The 20,306-nt window shown below is 39.1% G+C and overlaps 2 long non-coding RNA genes across 2 annotated transcripts; both read right to left on the minus strand.

Moving 5' to 3' along the window:
* Positions 1–12,725: 12,725 nt before the first annotated feature.
* LOC144350420 (uncharacterized) lies at positions 12,726–14,019 on the minus strand. The gene is made up of 3 exons (XR_013420241.1): positions 13,911–14,019; positions 12,973–13,122; positions 12,726–12,765 (listed from the first exon to the last, which is right to left on the minus strand). It is a non-coding gene; the product is annotated as an uncharacterized LOC144350420 (long non-coding RNA).
* Positions 14,020–19,159: 5,140 nt separating this feature from the next.
* LOC146748669 (uncharacterized) lies at positions 19,160–20,164 on the minus strand. The gene is made up of 2 exons (XR_014931437.1): positions 19,822–20,164; positions 19,160–19,333 (listed from the first exon to the last, which is right to left on the minus strand). It is a non-coding gene; the product is annotated as an uncharacterized LOC146748669 (long non-coding RNA).
* Between the last annotated feature and the right edge of the window lie 142 nt (positions 20,165–20,306).

A 20,306-nucleotide genomic window follows, 5' to 3' on the forward strand; every position in this document is an offset into this window, starting at 1 on the left:
AAGTTACAGCGACCCTAACGGATAACGATTAAATCGTTTCCGATTCATCTTCCCTCTTCTGAAAACCAAATCGAATTATCCGTGCCAGAAGGATTCACCTTGGTCACAAACACATGCTTATCAAAACATACCCACGCCAAAGGCCAGGGCACAAACTTTTAATATACTCACGTTTCAATGATCAAAACAAGATTGGGTTTAAATAACTGCGTTGAAGCGAACACTATACGATTAAATGCCCATGGTCGTATGTTTATTACATGTATATTGAAATCAGGCAGATGCGGTGATTAGCAGGTGTATTGTGGTTATTGCAATTGTGCGAGATCACGTACTGGTTATTTTCGTGCCAAATCGGATATTGAAGGAGAATACGGTCGATTATAATTTGGTAAAATGAGTGTAATGTGTTGACAAGTTCCTCAAGACAATTGAGAATTTAGAAAAGCGCATCACCCGAGCTGAGTCGCGAAGAAGAAGAAATCATCAAGCATATTCACGGCGTCAATCAAAGTTTTCAGCTTTTATTTTTTGGGAATTTCTCTAGATCCCCATCCGGCGTCTCTTCGTTTGACTTTCATCGGGGAAATTTTGAAAAGTAAAAACGCCCCCCACACCCCTACGAAAGGCATTCGCGTTGATAATAAGAACAAACGAGTCTTGACAGTGACAGTGTGCACGAGACACGTTAACAATTACTGTTCATATACTAGCACATATTTTTGGTAACAGCTGCATTTATTGCAAATTAAATATTACAAAATACACGTAACGATACTCATACCAAAAACAATATTTCCTTTAATTCTACGCAGTGATAGAAACTCGTGACGTCATTATCAGTTCGTTATTTTCGCAACGAACTCAAATTGTTATATTATCACGATTCTGCTTAATATCCAGACAATTCAATTTTCCAAATGTCATTTATAATAAATGACGTTTAAAATTTGAACCGATCGTCGGTTCAGATGCCGTGCGTACCAACTGTCAAATATCCGATAACTCCCGACACAACTCGGGTTTCAAATCGTCTTCGAATTCGACAAAGTTGAATTATTTCAGTCACCCGTTTGGTCTTGAAATAGTGCAGTTCTTTTTTTTTTAATTTATGTTCATTGGAAATTACCATAACACTGGATGAATTCACGTGAGCACGATTTCGGTGACATTGAAGCTTAACTCTAACGTCGCATTCGCGTGATCGGCGGTGACCAGGAGATCTGTAACAAAGGATTATTAACTCTGACGACCTTGTGCGTGACCTCAGGAATGGCTTTTTAATGAAGTCGCATGTCCCGTTAATGACGCATTTTATCGGATAGCAGCAAGTCCGGCATTGGTGTGATCATGTACGTATCTAGATGAAACTGTCACGTGTTAACACTCCTCGCCGATTACGTTGCAGCGTCAGCCATGTTCATTTCGCCAAAGCCAAACAGATCTCATCTGACCCATAGATAGTATATGATTCACATGACGTCATCATAATAAGACGTCAGAAATATAACATGATAAAGTGCGGTCGTAACTTCATTTATACATACATTATTGCGTCACCCCCCCCCCCCCGACGTCGTTCTTCTTTATATAGAACGAAATTGACCAACGAGAAATGAAATGAATAATGAACTGTTTACGACACGGCACCATATCCTCTATACCCAAATAGAACTCTGGTCACAGTGGTGTATATAAATAGCTCGCGCGACTGCCGAAAAGCCGAGTGTTCAGTAACAATGAAATGCATATTTTCTTGGTGCGTGGTAACATGATCGAACGAATCAAATTTAAAGGAGTTTGATCCGAATTCAAATTTTGAACTATGATCATGTTATTGCGCACATAACGTAATGTACATAATGGGGGGAAACGACTTAACGATTTTGTGACTCTAATAACGTAGCAACAAGAATATACGACTTGTCAGGCTAAGTTACCGAGCAAAGTTTAAAAAAAAAATAATCTCGCCATAGAACCAGTGCATAAATGCCAAATTTTATGTCTACATTATTTCGCACTTTTCAAGGTGTATCTCGAAAAATTGCTCGATGACCTCATAATATGAACTTCTATTCCAAACGATTTTGTTATTAATCAGATTACTCAAGAACTACATATTTAGTGGAATTGGGCCAAATCGCCGAAAGATAAAAAAAACAGGCTTTTCAACAGTTGCTTAATAACGTATAATTAGTATTGCTGATTTAAGGTAGGTTACGTCTCCGTCGATGGAAAGACTAATTGTCCAGTGATACGTGTCCTGAATGTAAACAAAATGAAGCGCCTGGATGACCAACATGGAATATTTTGACATTCAACACAGACACATCACAACTCATTATGTAATTGTCGAAATTATATACATAATATATCGAAGAAATTTATTTTCTGTGAAACTGACATTCCCGTTTAACTTGTGACCTCTAGATCAAGCTTGGCTTTTACAACGATGTTTAAGGCGATCTAACTTAGGGGATTGCGTTTTTACCAAGAAGTATCGCAGCAACAACGATTACACCGAACACTACCTGCAGATAAACCCTTCAATTTTAGCCGAGCCGCATAGATTGCACGTGTTTGGTTTGTGTTAAATGTGTTTATAGTGACTAATACCTGCGCTCGCATTTCAGTACAAGACAAGACAATACAAATTACGAGCAAGTACGCGAACATACGACGACTCAAAATACGTGTGTCACAAGAAGAACAGTGACAGTAATCATTCTGTCATAACTATTGGAAAATGCTGCTGATATAGACGAGTTTTCACTCATTGTGTCCTTCAATTTTAAAAATGGTAATTTAAGGAATTATGTCTTAATCTATGCATGCCCTGTGTATTTTGCAAGTATCTGAAGCGAAACATCTATATATATGCATGTGTGTGTGTGTGTGTTAAATAGTGACACAGAATTACATCAAAAACGCCATTCTGCAGAAAAGTAGATACATTTTACGGTAAGCACAAACTGGATAAACTATACATTGGAGACAAGAATGTTGAAAGTTGTGAACGTAGTTATTAAATATTTTTTATTTGTTAGTTGAAGGGTAGTGGTGGTCGTAAATTATTAGCCCCATCCGGACAATGTCCGGGAGTGGGCTTGTAGTTTCGCCTTCGTCAGTCCGTCCGGAGTAATTTCTCAGAGATGGCTGGACCGATTTTGGTACAAAGACATAGTTGCCAACCATACATGTGCATGTCAATTTATTTTTCGATTCGATCAAATATGGAAGACTGGCGGCAATGTTTGATGCCAAAATTCAGTCAAATTTGGTCCTTGCGTGTCAATCGTCATTTTTTTGGAGATGGCTTGACCGATTTTGTTGAGACTTGTTACAAAGACAAAGGGATCACCCATACAGATGCATGTTGTTTTACTTTTTTGAAATGATCAAATATGGTCGATTGTCAGCCATTTTGATTGTTAATCATGGCTTTTGTCTGTCCATTGATATTTCTCAGAGATGCCTTGACTGATTTCAATGATACTAGGTAAAAAGACAGTGAGGTATACATATTCACATGGATTTATTTCCTGATATGATCAAATATGGCTGCCTGGCGGTCATTTTGAATGTCAAAATTATGTATAATTCGACGACGTTTTTTGGGTGTATCCACAATTTCTCGGAGATGCCTGGACCGATTTTGCTGAGATTTGGTACAAAGACAGAGTGACCACTGGTACAGATGCACATTGATTTATGTTTTCAAGTAAACAATTAACGAGCTCATTTGAATATATAATTATTGATTTGAATTCTTGTTAATATCTTGTGAACAAATAGTCCAAATAAGACCAAACTTGTTATAGACTTACTTTATCTGTCAATATAAGATATGTGCTATGCAATATTTAGTTTCAAGATAATTAATGGAGCTCATTTGCATAGTTAATTATTTTTTGTTAATATCTTGTAAATATATATTCCTGGAAAGTTGGAATTTATTCGACTCCAAGCATATAAACCTTGGTGTAAAATTAATAGAAGCTTGTTGTGGCTTGGTTATTTTACTGGCAGTTATGGTAGTCCTGCCAAGAATAAACCTTTTCGGCTACTGCACTCTTGCCTGACAAGGCCCCAAAGCCGTCCAAACCCAGCTTTTTTGGCATGTTGATTATCATTTCTCCAAGATGAGTGCACTTCAAACTTTATAGATTGACAGAGACCACTGGTGTATATGCACATAGTTTTGTTTAATCAATATAGCAGACTATCGGCAGCCATACTTTTAATAATACCTTGCGAACTAATAATAGTTCATGTATTTGCTATTTAATATTGACTCAATTAAATTTCCATATTCAATTCATTGTGAATTTGTTAAAATTGATGCAAATTTTAATAGAGATGTCCTAGCTGTTAACTTTGTTAATTTAATCTTCCCACCCGATTTTATTCATATACATTCAAACTTTATAATTCATAGCCAACCTTAATTACATCTGACAAGTGGGAGCTGTGTCATTTTCAGATGACGTGTCGTTTACTTCTACGATGTACGTCTTTTATCAAATGTGTATATATTTGTCTTGCGATTTTCTTCATTCCCCCATACAAAAAAAAATATAAACAAAAACATAACAATTAAACAGGGTACAGGGTGTGATATTAAACGAGAAATTCTGATTTACCTTTGTAGTATAGGTCAACTAACTTTTGCATGTTGCAGTTTGTGTATTGCTTATTATCATGCACTGACGTTGGCTCCTCCAGTTAAAATAGTCCACAACTGGAATATGCTTGGTAGGGGGGGGTCTCGTCCGAACTACAAAGTGCACGTATTGTACAATGACGTTATTACGTTATTGAAGACGAGAAATGGAGAGCGCAAAATTAATTAAACATTTCGAAAATTAATTAAAACTGCAAAGGAAACTAATGCTTTCACCAAGATTAATTACATTCAAACAAATAGTTCAGCAAATATTGTCTGCAATCAAAATCAATTAAATATGCAAATGATAGCATTCGATAAACTCACTTGTCTACTGTATGGTACATTTCTACGTAACTAAAATGGTTTCATGAAGTTCTATATGTATACTTTAAGTTTTAAGTTTTTAAGTAGATATTGAGTAGACAACTGGAAAGTTATATCTAGATAGATAAACCATCTTGACTGCAGTCCAACGAATAGATACTTGTAGAACATATGCACGCACTTACCCGGGAGCGTGTCAAAAAGTCCACAAATCAGTCAGTAAATCAGGGAGAATCATGATAGTCATGATAACCAGATTACATGATTAATTTTAGATCTGGAAACACCAAATTTTCGAATTTTGTCAAATTTTGAACGTTAAAAGAGTTTTCACTGGAGCTAGAACCCCTATTGGTTCATGAAACGATTTGTAAAATATCCAAGTTTTAAGAAGAAAACGGGATAGGTCGATTTTCTTAAAGGGCGATGGTCGTCGGCACAGCGCGTGTTCAAATTTCATATAAATAAACAATGTAGTAAGTTGTGGACGTCGTTATGAATGCTATAACGAACAGGACTCGGCGCGACAACCACCTACCTTTAACCACATTTCCATTTTCTACTGTCAAGGTATCCTTCTTTCCCACCCTCACTCCTCCCCTTGGGGGGTGACGCAGACACGATGTAATTGTAGTTGGTATATATTCCATTCTACGATGATGGTCGCTCCGTTTGCCTACCACGAGACTAAAAGACCAACAAATCTTGTCAGTTTCGGTAAATAGAACTCGGTCTGTTCTTTGATGTTCCGACGTGTAGAAAAATGCCAATAATACTTGGGCACCGTTTGTACGTGCAGCGTACGAGACAAGGCTCATGGCGACTCTCGAAACAAAAAAATATGTAACATTTATATGCATATATCAAGAACAAAGTACGCCAGACAAGGGTTTAAAATAAATCAGTCTGACATAACAATGTCATTATACTTGCCACTAATTACAAAATAGTTATGATAAATGAGCTCTATTTCTCAATTTAATATTTTTGTACCCGCCGTCCATAGGGGTGACGTGGCAACAATGTAGTTGCTACGTTATACAGCCCATGACTGCACGCGACGTAACCACACAAAGACAAGGATGATATTGTGTATTCATTTACCTAGAATGCAACTGTGTTTATTCGCTCGCATTTTTTCTACCATTGAGCAAAATCAAATTTCTAAGTAATTTGCTCTTATCACGCAGGGATCATCGCTGTCTCGTTTACGTTCCAAGCATGGCTTTCGCATCGATGCCACGTGTTGGTGTCGAATCGCATGGTTGCTGGGGACCCAAAACCGGGGCTTGTAGCGCAAATTAGTCAGCTACGGCCGCCGCGTATTAAGTTACGGTGGTCGTCGCGCAGCGCGTGTTCGAAATTCATTGCATTTTACGAGCGTTGTGTGCGTTGCTACGAGTCCCATATCGAACAGGACGAGGCGCGACGACAACCACCCCTTATAAGAGCGAATTGGGTTTAATGATGATTCATTTTACTTTTGCGTTTGTCGAATTTCATGCGATGTACGTGTTGACGCCATTACGACCTGCGTGTCCTGTTTTTATGTTCGATTTCAGCAGTGAACGTAAAATGGTCTATTGCTTGGGCCCTTATATATTTGTCGGTGTTCCGACTGTTTTTTCATAATCTTGATATTAATGTTATCAAAGAACCAGTACGCATCTGTCGTCATCGCCACGTCTCCGATCTCGCAAGCATCCAAATATCAACCGTATCTCGTTTACGTCTCCAACCACACAGAATACCATGGCAGAAGTCTTCGGCGGTATATGGCCTACAAGAATGCTCGAATCTCTATCAATTGAAATATCTTCCCATATTTATTTGGCATTTCTCTCGCATACGACAATCTTTATTTGGGAGGGTGGCCAACTCGATGACACCGTCCTTACGGAGCACACGTAGACAGCATATCACGATGTGAGCAGTACGGTAGTGTCGCATTTTTTAAGACGATAAAAATAGTTCATTATATGATGTATATACGCTGACGAAGGTCAACCGATTTCCCATGCAGGTGAGAAAAACGCCATTATACCACAATAGACGAAAATACACAAGGTGCCGCCTGGAAAATACAATCGCGTACCGTACGATCTGCACGTACCGACTTCGACAAGGGTGGCATCGACAACAAAGCAAGGTTTTGAGACTGATCACATTATACAACAAAGTGAAACCACCGTGAACTATAGCTAAAAGACGCTCTTTAATGAGCAAGCGAATGGGGACCATTGGACTTGGTATTGAAAGGTCTGAGGTCTATACAGAACGAATCATTGAAAGAGTCTCCGTAGTCAGGTGATTAGGTAGTCTAGTTGGATATTTCGTTTCTCGGATTCCGTGTCACGGCCAAGGCCGAAATACGACAGACTAGATCATTGTTTGCTCTTTCATTATTTCCTTATGGGAAGATACTGGTCTGAATTAAAAAGTTTGCCAAAGCCTGACCTGGTGGACGACACAGCAGATATAGATGTTTACATTTAGCGTACATGTATGGTACAAAGTCACGTGTCGGGCAGAGTTGGGGAATATTCACCGGTACAAGGGGTTAATACTTCTGTGGGGTATATTATGAGTTATAGAAAAGTTTTCTGCAGGACAATTGACAGAATAAAAAGTTTAAAACAATCACACTTGACAGAGCTAGGCAAAAAAAATACAAACTAAGGGGCGCGGTGCGTAACTTTGATGTCTCGTTATAGAGTTTTATACTCTACGAATTTCACTTTTATGGACCCTTATTAACTTCACATCCGACCCTGACCTATTATTCAGTTTATAATCATTACTTTCGATTAAGTTTTTGTGTTCCACGCCCACTTCGATGTTTCCAAGTAGTTTATATTTATAGATAGAACACATATCGAGTAATTAAAGTAGAAGTCTAATCATAATTTGTCTGTCACAAATCGCATGACAAAGTTCATTTAGTATGTACAGTCATGGGCTACATATCGCTCCTATGTCACTCGCCAACACTTTGAGATATGGCACAATGTCGCCACCATAGAATTGTCATTTATGAATAGGATTTTACTTTAATGATGTTTGCAGACATTCGATCTGAATAAATAAAAGCGAATTCAACAATCTTTGTATTGTTTCAAAATTATCGGTTTCGTCGTCAACTTTTTTTCCCTTCTAAATATTGTTTGGAGAAGCCTATAAGCGCAGATAGAAAGGGTCGGGTACTTATTTTCCCGGTGTTACCCTTTATTATTTTCGCCTATTGTGATAAAGCGTATCTTACCTATAAAATCGGGTGACCTAGAATGTACATATAGTTAGCGATGCCTATAAAAAAAAATGGGACAGTAAAGTACTGATCACATTCTTGATGTGCTGTCTACATCTGCCAGGTAAGAACGGTGTCATCGAGTTGGCCACCATTCAAATCAACAATAGTCGTATGTGGAGAAAATCAAAATAAATACAGGAATGTCTATCCAGTTGATAGATTCAATTGAACGAGTATTCGGGAAATCCCTTGACAAGTATCATGCTTAGAGTTGGATTTAAATAGATAAATAAAAATGACCAAAAACGTTTAATTACTTCCTCAATAGATTCAACTAATGCGTTTTAATGTACACTGTTCATCAATACAAAATGAAAAAGTAGTTATATATAAATGGAATGGAAATAAAGGTAACTGTGTTGTATCATGGAGCTAAAAAAATAGCTCCATGGTTGTATGAAACTGTGGTCTCGATCCCCCAAAAAAGAACATCACGACAAAACAGAATATCTGGGATAACAAGCACACACTCGTATCTATGTCAGTTACTAGAATAATCGATCTCCAAGCGTTAACAAGATCTTTTGGTAGGTTGTACACCATTGCGCGGGTGATAAACTGCCCTAAAAGTACAGGACCGATCGATGTACTATTTACCACAATACAAACACGAACTGTTGCCTGCGTGACGACAGCCGCTTCACAAATATTCTTCTCGACGTGGAATGCTACACAATCTCGCCACCCCGAGCTATGCCGCGAATTGTCACTGTGGCTGCAGCGCATACTGGCCTGCACGAATAATAACTCAAATGTTTCGAATGTGATAGATAATGCGAGAAATAGACTGTATTGTGTGGCTTTAGGATCGTTTCGTTTCAGAGGAAAATTTCTCTGCGCGGCAGTCGTGTAATTATCCATAAAACTTCAAACCAACCCCACCACCTCAAGCTTGTGAACAACAATTAGGTCAGATATCGCTTAGGCCAGTATTTTAATGTAGATACGAGTGAAGATTTGCCTACGACATAATCTAATTTAACGTATTAAGCAACTAGAGCAGAAAAAAATATTTTCTTATAGGTTGTCGCGCCGTGACGTCATTTGTTTACAACTAGCTCGCGATTCAAGTGTTCGTAACTAATTAAATGTCATTCACGGAATGCTCGTGATTCGCTGTTGCATTGTCGCCCGCGAATTGATTTTATTGACAGGGACACATACACGTATATTTAGGGAATTAAAGGCGACGCACTATCAATTATTGCATGGTATAAAACTCAGCTATCAGAATTAGAGGTTTTGTTGACGTCATAGCTTTACATTATCACACGACAAAATAAATCTTTATTTGCAAATAAACATTTCAACAAAAGCCACCAAATTGATTTAATTGATTTTGTTTAATTTTGATGCTCGAAACCCCCCCCCCTCCTAAATCGTAATATTGAATTCGGAAAAGGATCAGTTCGTCTTCGCTTCACATCTTAAGGGCGAGCGCAATAATGGGCGACACGCTATCATGCCATTATTTAAGTGAACATCGCAGTCCGAGCCCTGTTTTCACGCAATGAAATTCCTATATACATGTATTATATTACACCCCCCCCCCCAAATAACGAAAAATTGAATATACATGTACCTGTACGTGCAGCGAGAAATCGACAGTGTGGTAAGTGAACGACCCGCGAAAGCACGCTGACAAGATTGTTTGTCTACATTATCTGTACTAATTTAGGAAAAAATATTGGACACGACCTAGTCACGCACATTCTTGTAAGCATGTCCGTACATTGACCCCAATCTCTGTCCAGTTATCAATTAGAGCGCAGCTTTTCAACAATGGGCAACGCGCGTTATAATATTTAATAATTTCAGCAAACAACGCCGTTATTTTATCCTTGGGTGCGGGCGTCGGTTCTTGCACGCGCACGCACCTCTCGGGTAAAATGTGGACATTGAGAAGCAAGTTGGGCGTTGAAGATCGCTGTGTCGGCGTAAGTTTACTCATATTAATAAGGTCAACTTCGGCATTGTTTACCAATAAATCCTTCACCTGAGTCTGGTTTAGGGTTGCATCTCGTTGAATCAATAATGCCGCCACTCCTGGAACACGAGAAGAAAACCGATGTTATATGATAATATGGAGCGACATCAACAGGTACAATACTGTGACCTCTCTATGGATCACCCTCTAGTGACGGGTCGCTTTTAGAACGCAAGTGAGTGAAATTGGGAGGGGGCCGTCCAAAGCACAGATACCGTTTTGATCTGCAGCCGACCACTAATGAAGATTGCGTTCCCGGGAGTTGTTACTATGACCAAAACGAATCCGCACTCACCTGCAACATGAGGTGTTGCCATTGACGTGCCACTCATCGTGTTGTACATACTGTTGCCATGCTCGCTGTAGATGGCGCTAAATATCCTGGAGCCAGGCGCCAGGATGTTCACGCATCACCGTAGTTCGAGTAGTGCGCCAGTTTGTCGTTTTTGTTCGTAGCACCCACCGTTATGACCTATCGTGAGGAGGAAGTAACGTGAAAATATGTAACGTTACTAGTGCAGTTGCCGTAACTTGCAAGTGATTCGTCTACAGTGCCAGTGTGGACTCGCGAGATTTGCCGTCAAGAATTACTCATCGACGAATACATGTAGAATATAGAGATTTTGTGGCGAATTTGTGTAGCATACCATAAACCCTGGATTGAGTATCTAGGGTCTATTTTGTCACGCGTTTTTTCAGGTTCCTACAAATCAAATCGTAATTAGGTGTTCGTATGCAAGGGATTTTTCCACACAAAAACGACGAATTAGGCTGAATTTTGTTATCGGTTGGCTTAATATAACCCCAACGAACCGTATTTTTGTGAAAGATTGGTATTTTTATCCTGGTTTGTAGGAATCTGAAAAACGCGTTTCACAACTTGTCTCTTAATTCGTTTTATGCGTCATTCAAGATGGCGGCCCCCATATAGTAAATATCGTATTTATTTTATTATCACGTGTGCGCCAGCTGACTGTGTATTTAGTATATTCAAAAAGTCCCAGGCTTGGAGAGCAAATAATTGGTGCAATACTGTGTCAACGTGCAAGGATGTAGGAGACTTACCGCTTCAGCAGACCCCGGAGAACGACCACAAGCGTCCGTTCCTTCATTTCCTGCGGCAGCCACAACGATGTAACCGGCATTAACTAGACTTGTCACTGCTTGGTTTAATGCCGTCGAATAACCACCACAATAGATAACGATACCACGCCAGGTTTGGGACCGGAATAGGCGATTTCTTCTATTCCTGTGATGAAAAATCTTTTGAGTGTCGTCAAGTAAACATACACCGCGAAAATACACGTTTACTATCGTGTCTGGTACAACTGATAGATTCAACTTTCCTTCAATTACATTGCTGAGACTTCCCTGTCTATCACACCCCATAACACGCACGGAATATAGTGTTACGCCAGGTGCGACTCCGACATGTTTACCACCAACAATAGCAGCACAGTGAGTGCCGTGACCATGACAGTCGTTTCCCTGTATGGGACCAAATATTGAATGAAGACGGTCACAATGCAAACAAATTACGAAACTTCGCCAACATGTGATGATGTTCATCGAATCCTGAATACACGAGAAAGTGTCGAGACCTGCTCAAAGTTTAATTCACAGAATTATTTGTTTATCTGAATTTGTTTCGACTAGATAAAAAACAGAAGTTATTTTTTCTTCTCTCAGAATGCACAAACTTGGATATCATCCATTGTAACGAGGCTGTTGGAAGAATGCGGTGATTAGCATAAATATTATTGCACTGGAATTGAATGACAGTGTTTCTATGTCAACTTTCGTGACTATGTTTTCACATACGGTCTACCCATATTAACATATTCAAATGAACTCGAGGTCAACGTGTTCGAATAAACTTATTATGTATTCATATGGAAATCAATCTTACAGACTGGTCTGAATCCGGATTTATGACGTCGACAAAATTGCTTGCCCTTCCTTCAAATTCCAAGTGGCTGAAGTGAATGCCGGTGTCTATGACAAAACGTTGGATCCGTCACCTGCAAAATGCGAACCCAAATTGAGTTAGGGACTAGACAGAAAGTACGGGGGAATAAGCCGGTGTTTTTTGAAAGTCGCGTACGTTCTGTCCAGTCCCTTACAATATCTGCTGCGCGGCGAGACCTAATGACACCAAATCAGAGTGTGTAACTAGTCCCATATTACCTTAAACTTTCTTTTATTACTAATTAGATTACTAGTGAATTGATAGTGACAGAAAGAAGGGTAATATTTAAATTTTAGGTCATCTGCTTTGTCGGCAAATTAGTGAGCGTATGTATTAAATTGCTGCCCTAATAATTCTGTAAATGCTGGTTACCTAGAGGACCCGGATCATAGACGTTGGACAATAAAAGATGAGTCTGGTCAATTCTGTCCAATCCCCCATGGAATAGAATTCAATGAAACAACAGAGTCTTCTTCTACAAAATCAACCTCGTCCATCCATCTTAGCTACATCGTACAGAAACATTGAAAATCTAGGTGTTTATGCTTAGTAAACAAATGTTGTTTGAGCTTCATCCAAACATATCCTCCGCATCGAGCCCGTGAAAGCAGACATTGACACATCACCTTCAATAATGACATTTGAGACGTATAGCGAACGAATAAAGTATCAACAATGTACAGAATGTAGAAAAGTTTTAAAAGAATACTTACGATACTCACAGCGTCAGGTGACATCTTTGCAGTGAATCCTTTCATAACTTTGGTCAGGTTGAATTTCACGTCCAAGCGTAGACCCTCTTCCTTCTATATGTTGCTGATATTTCTCTTAAAATTGTCCATATCTTCGTCATTGATATCACCCTGAAAAAAACGTATCCGAAACGCGTCGAGGAGTTACACGGATTGATGTCGACTTTGCGTCAGGGTGTTGCCACTCTTTTGAAACATCAGACACCACTTCTACAATTTTTGCTGCAGTTTATGCAGCTCTCCTACAATTCATGTGTAATGTAGTTGTCACTTGTTTGCTGTTTTGTAACTGCGGTTTGATTTAAGAACTGTTTATATACATTTTTTTTTTCTTGGAAATCGAGGTAAGCTCTTTTACGGAGGCCATGAAGATTAAAAAAAATATAGGCACAGGGTATTACTCCTGTTACTAGCGATTTTAAGAAGCGCAGACAGAAGTCGATTGGGCTAGTCCGGGGCATGAAGGCGTCGTCAATCTCCAGAACCGCCCTGATGTAAAAAGAGCAGATGGCAACAGATGAAAACTGTTGAGAGGATATGAAAATTCTGTTTGGAGTCAACGAGAGCAGATTTATAATGCAGACTTGAAACAGAGAAACCAGTGGAAGGCTCCATTTTATGGGCTCTATTTGTTTGATATTAATTTTCGTCGCTTCAGTGGAGTTTCCTTAATTTTGTTTATTATTAGAATTGATATGGACAATTATTTTTTTACATCTGTTCGTTTGATGAGCCCGGGCTGCGAATTAAACAAAAATTGTCTCGATGTGCTTGTACGTACTATTAATTTATGATGTATTCACATTGAAGTAACAACCTTTATAGATACGATTTGCCCCACAGAAGACTGTCCATATGTTTCATGCACTAAGTTCTTCTTTGAGGTATAATCAACTTACTTTAAGTTTTACGATATATTCTCCGGGAATGCTCCACCCATTCCCCGTGTTCGTTTGGTAGAGAGGCGCCTCTAGTATACGCGACGAAGACAGTAACTTGGTGTATCTGCTGGGCATAGCACGAATTGGCCAAGGGATTGCCAGTACTACGACGGCAACGCAGAACACCTCAATAATGAACCAGTTGCGAAGACTCATCGCTGATCAATGTCGCGTACGTCGTGGTTACAGTGTCAATGTTCCTAGCAGGCAGCGACTACAGACAATCCTGCAAATAAAAGACGAAAATTGCAGAGAATTGAACATTCTTGAATATGATCACATCAAATTTCGTGAATCGAGACATTTGCAATCAAAATGCACCTAGTCTTCATGGAACATTACATCCATTAAAAAGGCACCTGGCAAGATAACAAGACTCTGACCTGGAAGTCTCGTTTCAGCTAAACAGCACGCTGTGTGTATATGTCAGGTTTTTGACAAGTGTCGAACCAAATGTTGCCGACTCAACGAATTATAGAATTGTCAACATGGCCCGCATTCCGATACAAATCGAACAGCGTATACAGGGTGATTATCACGTTAATCCCCGGAGATGATACAATTCATTTGCGATGATCGCTTCATACACTCACCTATTTGATTTTGACCTTGCCTTTGAAATCAGCGGAGCGTGCTCGGCTTGCGGGAGAAGGCACACCTGGGGTACCATATGTTAATTTTGAAATTCAAATATCTTTGATGAATGAATGAAAGAATTCTATTAATTTACATATTGAAACGAAAACAGACCGGCTGGGAATCGTATGTACGATGTAATTCCGACAAACTTCATGGGGCGTAAACACAAGCATACTGGGTAGTTAGTGGTAGTTATCGTACGAGTGTGCGGTAAGAAGATAAGCAAATTAACTGTATTGAATTTTGTTTTTGGTTCGCGCGGGGCCATAGCGTGTATCTGTTACGACGTAACTCATTTTGTGTTTTAACAACATCGACCCCATGTGCATGAAATAATTTTGAAATAGCCAAGCTGAATGACATAATTTTTAAGAAAACGGGATCGGCAGATTGTTTTAAAGGGCTGGGATCGTCGGCGCAGCGCGTGTTCGAATTTCATGTAATTTCTGTAGTTGCGAAACAGACCTTGACTGCACACGACGTAACCATACACGGATAAAGATGATACTATGTACTCATTTACCAACTGAAGATTGCAATTGTGTTTATTCGATCGCATTCTTTCTACCTTGATCAAAATCAAATTTCTAAGTAATTTGTTCTTATCACGCGGTAGTCATCGCTGACTAGCTTACGTTCCAAGCATGGCTATCGCCCCGGATTTCACGTGTCGGTGACGAATCGCACCGTTGCTGGGGGCCCAAAACCGGGGCAAAGTGAAAAGTGAAACCAACGTGAACTATAGCTAAAAGACGCTCTTTACTGAGCAAGCGAATGGGGACCATTGGACTTAGTGTTGAAAGGTCTGAGGTCTATACAGAAAGGTAGTCTAGTTGGATATTTCGTTTAAAGAATTCCATGTCACGGTCGAGGCCGAAATACGTCAGACTTTATCATTGTTTGCTCTTTCATTATGTCCTTATGGGAAGATACTGGTCTGAATTAAAAAGTTTGCCAACGCCTGACCTGGTGGGCGACACAACAGACACAGCTTTCTACTAGTACGTTTAGCGTACATGTGTATGGTACAAAGTCACGTGTCGGGCAGAGTTGGGGAATATTCACCGGTACAAGGGGTTAATACTTCTGTGGGGTATATTATGGGTTATAGAAAAGTCTCCTGCATAACAACTGACAGAATAAAAAGTTTAAAACAATCACATTTTACAGAGCTAAGCAAACAAATGCAGCAAATAACTTGCAGAATTTTTCTATCAGCCCCCGCCCCATGCCCGAGTGTATGATGACTCGTCCATAAACGACAAATAAGGGGCGCGGTGCGTAACTTTGATGCCTCGTTATCGAGTTTTATACTCGTTGAATTTCACTATTATTGACTCTTATTAACTTCACAATCGGCTCTGACCTATTATTCAGTTTATAATCATTACTTTCGATTTGTTTTTGGTGTTTCACGCCCCCACTATGTTTCCAAGTAGGTATATATTTATAGAGATTCAACACATATCCAGAACATTTCGCCGCTACGTCACTCGCCAACACTTTGAGATATGGCACAATGTCACCACCATAGAATTGTCATTTATGAATAGGATTTCACTTTAATGATGTTCGCAGACATTCGACCTGGTAAATATGAGCGAATTCAAACAATCTTTGTATTGTTTCAAAATTATCGGTTTTGTCGTCAAATGTTTTCCCCTTCTAAATATTGTTTGGAGAAGCCTATAAGCGCAGATAGAAAGGGTCGGGTACTTATTTTCCCGGTGTTACCCTTTATTATTTTCGCTCTTTGTGATAAAGCGTATCTTACCTATAAAATCGGGTGACCTAGAATATACATATAGTTAGCGATGCCTATAAAATGGAACAGTAACGTACACATTCTTGATGTGCTGTCTACATATGCCAGGTAAGAACGGTGTCATCGAGTTGGCCACCATCCAAACCAACGATTGTCGTATGTGGAGAAAATCAAAATACAGGAATGCCCATAGGTGACAGATTCATCAGAAAGAGTATTCGGGAAATCCCTTGACAAGTATGATGCTTAGTTGGATTTAAATAAATGAATAAAAATGACCAAAAACGTGTAATTCCTTCAATAGATTCAAGTATTGCGTTTTAATGTACACTGTTCACAAAAGTCTGTCCAAAATCAAAAAGTAGTTATATATATAAAATGGAGTGGAAATAAATGTAACTATGTTGTATGTAACTGTGGTGTCGATCTAGACTGGCGCAGTCGAGGCGATTAATTTGTTTTTGCAGTTTAAATAAAATTTAAAAAATCGCGAAATGGAGGTGTTAGCGCGAAATCACCCCGACTGGTTTATTCTGCAGGAAATTCATTGCTATTAAATATTCATGAATTGCACGTATTATAATGAGGTGGGCGCGGAAATACGTACATAATGAGGTCAACATGGTAAAGGTCACGCTGCAGACCCAACATGGCGGCACGTTGAAATTCGAGTTTGTCGAAGTCGTCGTTTCTAATTCATCACAATGTGTAAAAAAATAACTCGTACTAGTTGTAGAATAAAAACAAAATCGGCTGCTACAATCAGCCGACGTCTTCTCGGTCAGTTGAAGAGACGTTGTGATTGGCTTAGATGATTGTCAATTAAGACACTCATTAACATAATTACCCGTTGAAAAATCGACGGGTTCCTGCAGTGTCGATAGAGGGCCATGCAGGTCATGCACCCCTAGTGGGGGTGATTTCGCAGTAACAGGTGATTTCGCGCTAACACCTCCATTTCGCGATTTTTTTTTATTTTATTTAAACTACAAAAACAAATTAATCGCCACGACAAAACAGAATATCTAGGGTAACATGCACAAACTCGTATCCGTGTCAGCTAGAATAATCGACCTCCAAGCGTAAACAAGATCTTTTGGTAGGTTATACACCATTGCGCGGGTGATAAACTGCCCTAAAAGTACAGGACCGATCGATGTACTATTTACCACAATACAAACACAAACGGTTGCCTGCGTGACGACAGCCGCTTCGCAACTATTCTTCTCGACGTGGAATTCTATACAATCTCGCCACCCCGAGCTATGCCGCGAATTGACACTGTGGCTGCAGCACATACTGGCCTGCACGAATAATAACTCAAATGTTTCGAATGGGATAAATAATGCGAGAAATAGAGTGTATTGTGTGGCTTTAGGATCGCTTCGTTTCAGAGGAAAATTTCTCTGCGCGATAGTCGTATAATTGTCACGGTCGATACATCTTCAACCCAACCCAACCAAACCCCACCCCTCAAGCTTGAGAACAACAATCAACATAATAGGCCAGTATTTTAATATAGATACGAGTGAAGATTTGCCTACGACATAATCTAATTATACTTATTTAGCAACTGGAGCACAAAAAAATCTGTTGTCGCACTGTGACGTCATTTGTTTACAACTAGCTCGCGATTCAAGTGTTCGTAACTAATTAAATGTCATTCACTGAATGCTCGTGATTCGCTGTTGCAATGTCGCCCGCGAGTTGATTTTATTGACAGGGACACATACACGTATATTTAGGGAATTAAAGGCGACGCACTATCAATTATTGCATGGTATAAAACTCAGCTATCAGAATTAGAGGTTTTGATGACGTCATAGCTTTACATTATCACACGACAAAATAAATCTTTATTTGCAAATAAGCATTTCAACAAAAGCCTCCATATTTAACTGATTTTGTTTAATTTTGATGGTGGCGAATCCCCTCTAATTCGTAATATTGAATTCGGAAAAGAGTATATTGCGGCCTTATTTCTATTATATCCCCCCCCCATGTCGAACATACGTGCAAATGGTTGAGAAGAAAGAAATCGACAGTGTAGTAAGTGTACAGTGTTTCAGTTACGCGCAAAACGTTTGCGAGCAAACGACGCGAGAAAGCAAGCTAATAGAATTGTTTGTCTACACTATCTGTACTAATTTGGGGAAATCTTGGACACGGCACATTCTTGTAAACATGTTCGTACATTGACCACAATCGCTGTCCAGTTATCGCCTGGAAACATGGCTGCACGTTATACTGACGCACCAATGAAAACACAGCTTTTCATTAATGGGCAACGCACATTATGAGATTATTACGAGGATACCGAAAAGTATGCACCATTCGGCATCCTCGTAATAAACTTATTATTATACATCTTTTCCAAGTTTCTCCCAAAGATGCATCTTGCACGTAATCGTTCCATATTTGGAATTCGCATTTCCCGATGTGGTAGGATGAAAATACCCAGTGCAATATCACAAAATTTCGGCACGCTGCAATCTGATTAAAATCTGATGTAGTGTACGGGCTTTAATTATTTTGGCTATAAACTTGTTTTAATTTTATTTTTTTTACTTTTGTTATTAATGCCCTTTTATTTTATTATTTTACTTTGATTTTGATTTTTTTAATTCCGCCCTACCTACATCTGATCCGACGCCTATGTAAGTCCCGTTCAAATCTCGCGTAAGTAACAGCCAATCACAGTCCCCCTTTTATACAGGCTGTCGGTTGCTTACTTTTCAGTGTATACGGGCAATTCTTCTGTACATTTATATTTTGCCCACTTGAATAAACCATTAATAGAAAATTGCTAGTATATTTTTATTTGCAAAAGAAATTCCACAGCATTTTACAATTTTTGTCATTTCATTGAATATTTTTTTCACTTCCAACAAATGTGTACACTTCCAGATACATCTTCGCCAGCCAAGGTTCGTTCATTCAGTCATCGCTTCAATTTTACATCACTGAGCATAATTATCTAGAATGGAAGCAAAAAAAAAGTAAATCGTAATGATTAGAACACTGTAAACAGCTATAGTAAACAATGCAAACTGATTTTAAATTGTATAGCGGTCACCGGCCCACGGCATCGACGCAGAAAATTGGAGCAAAACAATATTTCCTGATCAATTGCGATGTGTTCCAAATAAAAAATATATTATTCCAGTCCAAATCAGCTCATTTACTTTAATAAAGTGTTATTGTATAATGTACAAAATGTTGATACAATTTGATGAATATTTACGGCTTCAATATCGTAGACGATTTTGGCCCGATCGTCAACAAAACATCACCCGTCTCCAGGGCAGGCGACTGGAAAAAGACACTGGTGTTCGGTCGAACCGGTGGAAACAAAATCGTCACTCCCAGAATAACTATGCAAAATAACGATCTAAAATCGAACCATTCGAGCCACAATATTAACATAAAAATGACTTTCGTTGCATTTGACAATGATAAACTTACCGAAAAGCCGTGTTTTTCTCGGTCGGTATAATCCGCCATTTTATTTGAGTGTGTTTGCCATCAGACTCTGCCCGGTGACGCCATCATGTGCGCTATAGAAGGAGGTCTGTGATTCGTTGACTAAAATCGTCGATAGTGGGTCTCGTTGAAATCTCGTTACATAGGCATCGGTTCAGATGTAGGTAGGGCGGAATTAAAAAAAATCACAAAATCAAAATCAAAGTAAAATAATAAAATAAAAGGGCATTAATAACAAAAGTAATAAAAAATAAAATTAAAATAAGTTTATAGCCAAAATAATTAAAGCCCGTACACTACATCAGATTTTAATCAGATTGGGCACGCTGTAACTTATGGCGTTACGGTGATAGTTGTATAATAATATTTAATAATTCAGCGAACATCACAGTTATTTTTCCTTCGGGTGAGAGCAACGGTTCATGTACGTGTACGTGCACGTACCCGAAACGTAAAACAAGCCCGAT

This window comes from Saccoglossus kowalevskii, chromosome 2 (genome assembly GCF_978046115.1).
Source record: "Saccoglossus kowalevskii chromosome 2, keSacKowa6.1, whole genome shotgun sequence".
Classification (NCBI taxonomy): Eukaryota; Metazoa; Hemichordata; class Enteropneusta; family Harrimaniidae; genus Saccoglossus; species Saccoglossus kowalevskii.